At 37.8% G+C, this 9,895-nt stretch overlaps 1 pseudogene; it reads left to right on the top strand.

Annotated features, from left to right (window-relative positions):
* Positions 1 to 422: 422 nt before the first annotated feature.
* On the top strand, positions 423 to 522 carry LOC123821210 (annotated as a pseudogene).
* The last annotated feature ends 9,373 nt before the right edge of the window (positions 523 to 9,895 follow it).

The following is a 9,895-nucleotide window of genomic DNA, read 5'->3' as shown; positions in this document are numbered from 1 at the left end:
GAAGAACACTTAGGTTAGGGCTGAATGAGAAGTTATCTTCTTTGTCAGCCATCAGAGACATGTGTGATTCAATGAGATTGAAGCAGGATGTGGACCAGAAGGCACTTCAGGAGAATATGTTCTCAAAAGGGAAATATTGGTAAATCAAGAAATTATACATAATGAACTCATCTAGTCAGAGGTCATGGAGAACTAACTAGAAATTTGTACATTTTCTGGGTGGCAGAGGACATGTTTCTGATTTTCAGTCTCATTTCTTAGATGGGAAAGTTGCCCTTGACCTATATATACCTCACTGAGTTCATCTGTTTATTGGGAGAATGAACTGAAATTTGTAGTTGTATAGTTTAAATGAGAAAATACACATGCAGAATTTAGCACAGTAAGAACTCACTATATATTAGCTATTAAAACTGGGAAAGGTCACTTCTGGCCTTTTGGCTAAGATCAAGTATAGTATCTGTTCCTATTAGTTTAAAACTGGGAAAAATAATTTTTAAAAAGGTAAAATTATGACTCACAGAAATATAAAACGAACATGTGTTAAAGATTTTGTTGAACTCATTATTAAATGAGTACAACCATTTCAAAAGGGAAATCTCTAGAGTAGGAATATTGAAATTAACATCTCTAAACAGTGCATGACTCTATTGGAGGCACCCAGTAGTCTTTTTTGCTCATTTCAAATTACCCGACATTGCTATAATTATTATTAATTCATCTTAGCTGATTTCTTCCATTCATGCCCACTGATCAGGAAGGTCTCTACCTTTGACAGATCATATATCTAATGTGCTTAAAACCCACATTTACAATATAAGTATACCTTCCCATTCCAGGTAGATTCTGCAATAGAGTTCTTCTGTTACAACCCCTTATTATCAAGCCTTCAATTCTTGGCCATAACTTAGCGGCTTGGATTAAAGTCAAAGGATAAAAAAATATGTTGAGGCTTAAACAAGGAAGAAAAACGGAAGTGGTCGTTCTGGCAATTTACCCATTTAGAATGTCTGGGGCTATGAAAACTAAATCCACTGTTGGCAGTGCACACTCAAGCAAAAAAGTCTATTTGGTGTGGGAAATAGTACTCAACCTTTCATTTTCAGCAATTTAATCAAATCTCTCTTGCTCTCTCAAATATTTATTTAGTCTCCTATAATTTATGGTAACCATGGCGCTTAGTATTACCCAGGTGTTAAATCTAATACAAAAAAGGTAAAAGGCATAGTAAAGAAGTATCAAGTGATGCCCAAGGGAACTTATTAAGTGTATTTCATTTAAATAATCCAATTCAATGAATTGAGGCAAACTCTTAAAAAAGAGAGAGAGAAAGAACTTGGTTCAAACTGAAGTAGGCACCTCACCTGCAAGCTGCCCAAGTCATTATTTTTAATAATTTCTATTGTTCACATCTAGGTAGATAGCTGTTTAGTTATTATGCTGGCTGTTACTCACTCTTATTACGTTGATATTAGGATCTCCATGTGAAAGATGCTCAGAGGGGCCAGTGACTTGTGCAAGGGCATAGGCAAGGTCACAGACACTGTTCCATTTCAGCTAGTATTTATCTCTTTTCCAGGAAACCTGAGCTGTTTCTTGGTTAGCATTTCCTGAGCAATCTCCATCTGAGAGAAGAGACTTCACTTGGAGAGGTGATATAATATAAAAATCCTTAGCCTGAAACATTTCAGGAAGTTAGCCATGTCACCTTGAGGTACCTCTCTCTGACAATCTTTTATCCTCAGAAACCACTGTGTTTTATACCTTCTCCAACAGTCAGCACGAGTTTCATGCACCTACATGGGCTTAACCTGTGAATGTATTTGATTGCTATTCTGCCGCATGTAAGAACCATTTTAGAAGAGAAAGGTTAGACTACACGCCCATGATGCTGGTGGGCCTCCAGGTTAGTTGTGGGCACATGCTCAAGGTTAACTGAACAAGTTGAAGTCTGGAGGCTGGATTCCAGGTCTGACTTTGCTGGTATTGAATGGCATGATCTTGGGCTAAAAATTTAGAACTTTTGTCCTGAGCACTTTTACCACTATGTGAACTAATTTAGTAGGAGAAAGTATAGTGGATTCTCCAATACTAATATGCTAGCATTACATTGTGAAGAGAGTATGGGCTTTGGAGCTTCAGATTTTGGTTCTGTCTTTAAGCAGTTGCTATTTAGTAAATTTAAAAAAATTACTTAATGTGTCTGAGCCTCAATTTCCACACCTGTAAAATGATAAAGACAACATGTCAGGGGGTGCTACAAAGATAATATATAACATGTTTAACATGCCTGGAACAAAACATGTATACACTAAATGTTAGCTATTATTTTACATATTTATTTAGACCCAGTTCCCTGCACATTATGTATTCTTATTTTTCTTTATAATTATATATCCAAATATTGGAGGAAGGAGAATATGAAAGTTCAAATATGGCATGCTTCTTTTCTTATTTAAACTATATAACCTAACTTATTTATTCATTGGGGTGACGTTCAATCAGATATTGAGTAGATCTTCATGTTGGTGACCCGAGGCAGTTTTCTGTTCCAGGCTCAGGTTTTTTATACTATATTGCCTGTCTAAGTGAGGTGTCTTCTCTCAGATGGAGATTGCTCAGGAAATGCCAAGTTATTTTGTTAAAATCCTCAGCCAAATAGGGACCATTTATTCAAATCCAATAGTGCAGAGAAATATTATTATAAAGATAAATAAGAAGCAGCAGTGTGTACTGGAAAAAGACTAGATGGAGAATAAAAAAAAATTCCCATTTGCCAGTTCAGCTAACACCAATTGTAAATGTGACCCAGAATCATGACTGAAGTTCTTTGGGGCTGTTTCTTCTGTGACTTATTGAACCACATATATTCTAGATGCATAGAAGCATTCATAATCTATGCTGTGTAATTACAAATTAGTTACACATGAGGAAATAAATTTAGATTATCTGTGTTTTGGATACTACTCTTTCCTTTCATTAACATAGAAATCAAAGATATTTACAATGACTACTAATAATGCTAGCATTATCATAGTGCTAGAATAGTACAATAGCCTGACTATGCTTGCTTTAGTATAATACAAAGAACTTCCCAAATATATTGGTTTATTTGGACCTCACAATGACATGTGAGATAGATGTTATTATTCTCTCCCTTTGACAGGCTAGGTGTGTGTGTGTGTGTGTGTGTGTGTGTGTGTGTGTCAAGAAAGAGAGAGAGAGAGAGAGAGAGAGAGAGAGAGCATGACCCCACAACCATTGCAGAAAAATTGTAGAAATCAGTAACAGTCTAGGTCTTGCTCTAGTGTGCTCGCACTCCTGAAGCTTCACTGCTCCAGTCATCCTCCATCTGCTTCTGTTTAGCCCAAGCCCATTAACACAACAGTAACATTGGGAGCTCTGCCTGGATAAAACCTATAAATATGCCTCATGATAACTCAAATAATTAATAATCAATAATCCAAAGAATTACTGGCTTGTAATACATAAAAACAGACCTTACACCTTTGCTGGCTTTCCACTGACCCCCAAAATGGCTCTTTCTGAACAGGGTTCAAAGATGATAATTTAATTATTTTCTGAAGCTTTGAGACCACTTAAGGAAAAATAGTCAAATGTTTTCAGTTTTAAAAAATATTAAAAATAGTTTAAATTTTATTGCAAAGCAATATATTTACTGTAGAAAATGGGAAAACACAGAAAACAAGTCCAGTTTCACCAATTCCAATGAAAATTATGATTGGCCACCTGGGATCATGGCAGATTATTCACTTTCAGGGCAGTTTTATTTTCTTCAACCAAATTTGGCCTCAGAAGCTTTCTCAACACAGTGCCTGTGGCATCCGTAATACTTGATCCAAGCGGGTCCATGGGTTGATACTCATTTTTCATCTCTTGTGCCTTTCCATTACCTTTTCTCTGGGCTCACCTGTCAGCATATACTCAAGTGTACACATATATCTTTAAAAAATTTACTGATTTGGCTTGCTTCAAAGCATTCACCTTCTTTATTAATGTGATACTATCTATTTTGTTTGCTATAAAAGGTGAAGCTCTTGCACTCCAATCAAAGAATTTTCTCTACTGCTTCAGGGAATGGTGGGATAAGGATGGAAAGTTAAAAGGTCTTATGCAGACAATCAGAGGAATCGGTTCTGAAAATGAGCTTGAATTTGAATAGTTTAAGTGCAAAATTTTCAAAGGGAGACTTTTGTAGTGAAAATACTTAATACCCAACATTCTGTGTTAAGCCTGCATGCTTTCCAAATAAGGTGTCCCTGTCCTTCTAAATTACTTAGTGTAAAAGCTGTAATGTTATATGTTCCCGAGGGGCAGAGAGTAATTCAGACATGAAGTAATTTTAATAGAAATCATTCCTCTTTTCTTGGCAAGAGAAGAATTTCAGTAGGAATTTTTCAAAATTACAAAATATTCCTCCCTGGGGAATCCATGCTGCCACTTAGCAGATTTCTCATTTCATTTAACACAAATATTTTGATCCTCAAGGGGAAATATGCTCAGTTACAGTTTCTACATTACTGTCTCCCAAAGATAAACGAGGTGCCTTTCTCTAAAATGGACACAGGAGAGGTAAGGTGGGAAGAAAATGATGTAAATCCCAGGAAGAAATTTCTAAAAACAAATCATTTACCAAAGTCCTTAAAAATGGAAACAATCTCCAATTGCTATTTCATTTTCTTCTCAGAATGTTTTTCAAACAGGAGAGATAGGAGAGAGACTTTTTTTTTTTCCAGGAGAAAGTTAGCCTGAAGATCTGCCTGAAGGAAAAAGAGATGTTATCTTAGAAGGCCCCTGGGTTAATCCTCTTACCAGTTCAGATGGTTGCAGTGGCCTACTGCTAGATGGGTGGGTGGAGAGAGATTATAAATTGCTTGTGGACTTAGCTGAAAAGGGCTCTCTGTCTGATGGAGAGTTGTGAGTGAGGATGCTTTCCATTTGCTGATCTTGGATAGGTAATGCCTCTAGCAGTGCCAGCACACCTGTGAGGAAGATGCTACTTGCCATTAGTACCTGTTCCCAAGTGCCCTCTGCCCTCCAGATCTTCTGAAACTTGGGTATTGAAATCTGCCCTTTCCAACTGACATTAAAAATTCCATCTTGCCCCACTAGTAATTCCATTGAGCTTCCACTCTTTGCTGAATAACAAGCAAAATAGTCTCCCATGTTGGGTAAATAGGATGCAATATGTTTGCCAGTAGTCCTGTAGGAAAAGTTGAGCTTGAGGGAAGTAACTCAATGGTGGTAACATCAGGCAGCATGAGTTGTTAGGAAAAATGTTTAGAAGTCTGTAGTATTGACATCTTGGTCATAGTGGGCATCTACCTATTCTGTCTCTGAATAAATGACATTGCTCTTAAGGTCAACTTCAGCACCATATTTTGGTGGTGAAACCATTCCTTTCTTGGAAGGTAAATAAATTGTTGTGAGGCTTTCAGTGAAGGAGGCACTAAAAGAACTTTTAAATAAACCTTGATGTCCTCAAATAGATTCAGTCTTGCAGGCCCTTACATGATCCCTCAAGACTTCACCCTTAAATGTCGGGTCTCAGAAAGTTTATTTAGCTGTGTTTGAATTAGAAACTTAGACCCTAAGAACCTGAAACCATGGCCCGTGTAGATCTTTTCGTCATTTTAGCCCAGGGCGCTCAGTGTCTGGGTATGTAGTTAGCAATCAATAAATGTTTTTGCCCCCACAGTCTGAAAGTTTAGCAACACCAAGGGAAATCGCTTAACTGCTTTAGTCATACAACATGTCTATCATGGATTCATGGTTGTTACAGAAACCTGGGTCAGGAACAACCCTAACATACGAGTGGTCAGATGTCACAGTGATTTTGATTTCCTGATGGGATATTGGGAGTTTCGTTGCCTGAGGGATTGACATCAGTGCCCAAAGTAATTGCCAGATGTTTTAACACTAGTTTGTAAGCCCTTTTGGAGGAGAGGATAAGCAACTTTCTAAAGCCACAAGCAGCTGTTAAAAAAATACAATTATTTTTGAAAGGGAGATTTTATAACCACTTAAGCTCCAAGAATTGTTTAAAGTGATACAAAAAAAACCCCATAGTATCACTTTTTAAAATGTCTTGAAGTGGGCCTCTTTGTGAGGAAACAGACTTTATTAGGCCAATCTCCTTTCCCTCTTCTTTGTACTTTGTTTTTATGGTGTTAGGCCTAGCAGAAGTCACTTCTATGTCAAGTACATCAATTCATGCTTGTAGTAATGAAGCCAGGATGGGTATTAAATTTCCTGTGGCCAATTTCAGGCTGATCAAGGGCTCACCTAACTCCAGTCATGTTTTTGGCAAATATGTGCCGTGCAACATATGTCCCCTGAGATGTGGGACAATAGAATGTAACTAGATCTGTGTAGAACCATCTTTACTACTAAAGAACTGATGTTAGAAATATTAGTTTTTAATATTTATAATAAGATGTAATATATTTTGAGTGCTTTCTGTGAAGCAAACTCTGTATTAAGCATTTTGCATATAATCCCCCCAACAATATTATAAGAGATATGAGCAATTCCTTTTGATAGAAAATAAGGCTCCTGCAAGTTAGGTGATTTCCCCAGGATCATGTTGCTATTAAATGGCAGACATTGGGTTTGAAACCAGGTTTGTCTAACTTCAAGCCCACTTTCATTCCTTTATGCCAGGCTGCTTCCAATAATATTATTTGTATAGTAATTTATAATTGATAATAGACTTTTCATTTGCTTTTGGTCCCTGAATGCTGAGGATTACTTACTCAGGATGTGACCTTTGTCATTGCCTAATGGATAGGGAATGAAGGTGAAATCATGTGAAGCTCATTCAGATTTATGCAACTGGGCTTGGCATCCAGGCTCTTTGACCCTTCATCCTGTGTGTGCTATTTCCATTCCATCAACGACACCAAAGGTTTTGTGGCTAGTGAGTGTCACAGCTTACTACCACTGTCTTTTTTCTTGGAGGTTTCTTGAACTAAGAATCAGAAGACTTACCCAAGATTTGCATGAGTTTATCAAACACGCTGCATGAGGCATTTCCTCCACAATCCCTACCTTCAAGAAGTTCACACAAATGTGATGCTTAATAAGCACACTTACAAAGTAAGCCCTTAGACTAGTAGGCGACTCATAATTGATGAGAAAAGATATGCATAATTACATAAAAATTATTAGGTATATAAAGGACTCAAACTATAATTTGTGCCCAGTGCCTTAGCTGAAATGTTGGAATCAATTTATAGTTAATTCTAAGATAAGAAAATTGTTATTTATACATAGCATGAGAGAAAGATCTGGAAGATTGTAGCATAATTAGAAGAAAGCTGAATGTCAGTAGAGTTAGAAGAAAGCTGAAAAAGAGTGGGTGGGCTTAAGGAAAATTATTAGCTCATATGTCTGTGACCTTTTGATAAAATGAGTTACTCTAGGGCAGGAGCCATGTTTTGTTGTTAATGTTTTTTCACCTCCACTGACTAGCATTGTGTAGAAACTGGCTTTCTAACCAAGCATTTATAAATGGACTTGAGGACATTTATGTACCTCCTAATATTGAAAATAGAATAAAAGGTATATGCATATTTTTCTGAAGAGAGGTCCATAGATTTTGTTGTTTTTTTGAATGCATGTCTCTGCAAAACAACTAGTTGAAAGTGACCCTCCATACTGGCTACATGTTAAAATCATTCGTGCAGCTCTTGGGAATTATGGCTGGCTCCTCACTGGTACTATTGAATCAAAATACCCCAGGAAGGGGAGGTGGGGGTGAAGATTAACAAAATACTCTAAAAGTCATTATAGTACACTAACAGTGCTGAACACTACTGACCTAGAACATAGAATCGTCATGTTGTTTGAATAAGGAGGGGAAAGAGAAGGGAGACCATGTATATGTTTTGGGGGGGTCATGTACATGGATAAAGAGCAAACAAACTAAAGAAATTATTTACTTATTCTCAAATATATTGACTTTTGTCTTTTGCTTTCTATTAATAGCTTTTGATCTCATTGTGCCAATTCCTTTCTTAAAAGCTGCCTCAAATCTTTTCTAAAAGCAGGCATTGTAGTGTTGTGTTTTATATTATTTACTGTGTTTTAGGTGACAAGGAAGAGGAATAGATTTTGACTAGTTAAACCCAAAGTGGGGAGATTGGAATAATTAGGAATGCTTACAGAACTGAGGGAATAGCTGAAGATTTAGCTTCTGAGAATACCATTTCAGGAGCCATTTCCTGGAACCTCTCATCTCAGTTCCCAAGACCTCCACCTTTGTGTTTCCAAGGCTCACAATGCCAGGGAAGATTCAGAGTGGCTCACTTTAGGTAAGGTGTCTGCCAGCTAGGACGAAGAGCTGGGTACAGCTATGGGGAGCCCACTTATGTATATTGGGGGCCATTTCAAGGAAAGGAGGAGTTTCAGAAGATTAGGAGTCATATCAATTCATATCTACTCTATTCATAAATAAATTTTGGTTTAAGACTAAACCAAAGTCTAGTCTAAGTCTAAGACCAGGTCTAGTCTAAGACCAGGTTTCAAGAAATGGAAAAGTCATAGCTTCAGAAGAGGAAGTCTACTAGAAGGTTATATTTTGAGTTCAGTTAGTTGTGGCTCATATGGGAAGATAATTGTCAAGGGACTGTGATTTTGTGGTATTTACCCTCATACAACTAGTAAGGGATCCACAGTAAGACCTATATAACTGGTGGCTTGCAGACCGTAGAACAAAGAGGGCCAGGACCTAAGGCAGAGCTTGTCCACTTCTGTACCACTGACATTTGGGCCTGGACAGTTCCCTGCTGTGTGAGTGAGTGTGTATGTTGGTTGTATCCTATTCATTTTAGGATATTTTGTAGCATTGTGTACTTCTGCTTAATAAATGCCAGTCATCACAGACAAAAATATCTCCAGGCATTGCCAAATATACCCTGCAGAACAAAATTTCCCCTGGCTGAGAATCACTAACCTAGAGGATGACTGATGAGTGACTGTTTTGGTTTATAAGTGATTACTGAACTCTTACTGCATGCATTGTGTTAGTCACTTGGAGTTAAAGATGATAACCCTCACCTCAAACAGTTCATACAAATGGAAAAGCAGACACAAACAGCACCGTTTGTATCTCTGTTGTGTTATCAGGACCCAGGATAGCCCCTAAAATGTATGACCTGCTGAGATACATATTGATGGGATTAATGAAAGCCTGTGTTAACTGTTTGACCTAAGACAAGTTCAATAACCTCAAGTAATCTCAGTGTCCTCATTTATAAAACAGGTGTAATGATAGTTACTCACAGGACTGGGGTAAGGTTTAGATAAAATAATACATGCTTGGAACATGATAGGCATTCAATACTAAATTATTATAAAATGAAAGTGTAAAGTGTCATTTGGGATCTTTTCTTTTTTCCATAGAATTGTTGACAATCGTCCACAGCTGAATAGTAAGGTATTAAGTGCCATACATTGTAAATCTAGGGAAAGCCTGACACCACCTCACCATAGCTCTTACACAGATACCATCCCAGTAGGCCCCCATGCCTTGGTTATGTGAAGAAAGCTGGCGATGGGGAGAGGAGCTTGTCCCTTGGAGAATGTTCAATTCTGTCCTCCCTGGAGTGGAATAACCCCCTGTAGTCAAAAAACACCTAAGGAATTTATCTGATTAAGTGGGGAATGGGTAATGCTTTTGAAGGTTACTGTGTGTGATGTTGGAGGCATGTGGAGAAAGGGGCAGAAGTCAGTGGGCCTGAGAGATGGAGCACCCAGGAGAGGAGACTGTCTGTAATGCTTGGTATGGCTAGATGGCCTGGATGCTGATAGAATAGCTAGGGTTTAAATCAGCTCAGGGGGAACCCCAGATGGGCACAGAGTCTGAGGGCTA

The sequence above is a fragment of the Phyllostomus hastatus genome, unplaced genomic scaffold (assembly GCF_019186645.2).
Source record: "Phyllostomus hastatus isolate PE091 unplaced genomic scaffold, TTU_PhHast_1.1 phas_contig_38, whole genome shotgun sequence".
Taxonomy (NCBI): Eukaryota; Metazoa; Chordata; class Mammalia; order Chiroptera; family Phyllostomidae; genus Phyllostomus; species Phyllostomus hastatus.
Note: the sequence above shows the minus strand (reverse complement) of the source record. Positions and strands in the feature narration are given on the sequence as shown.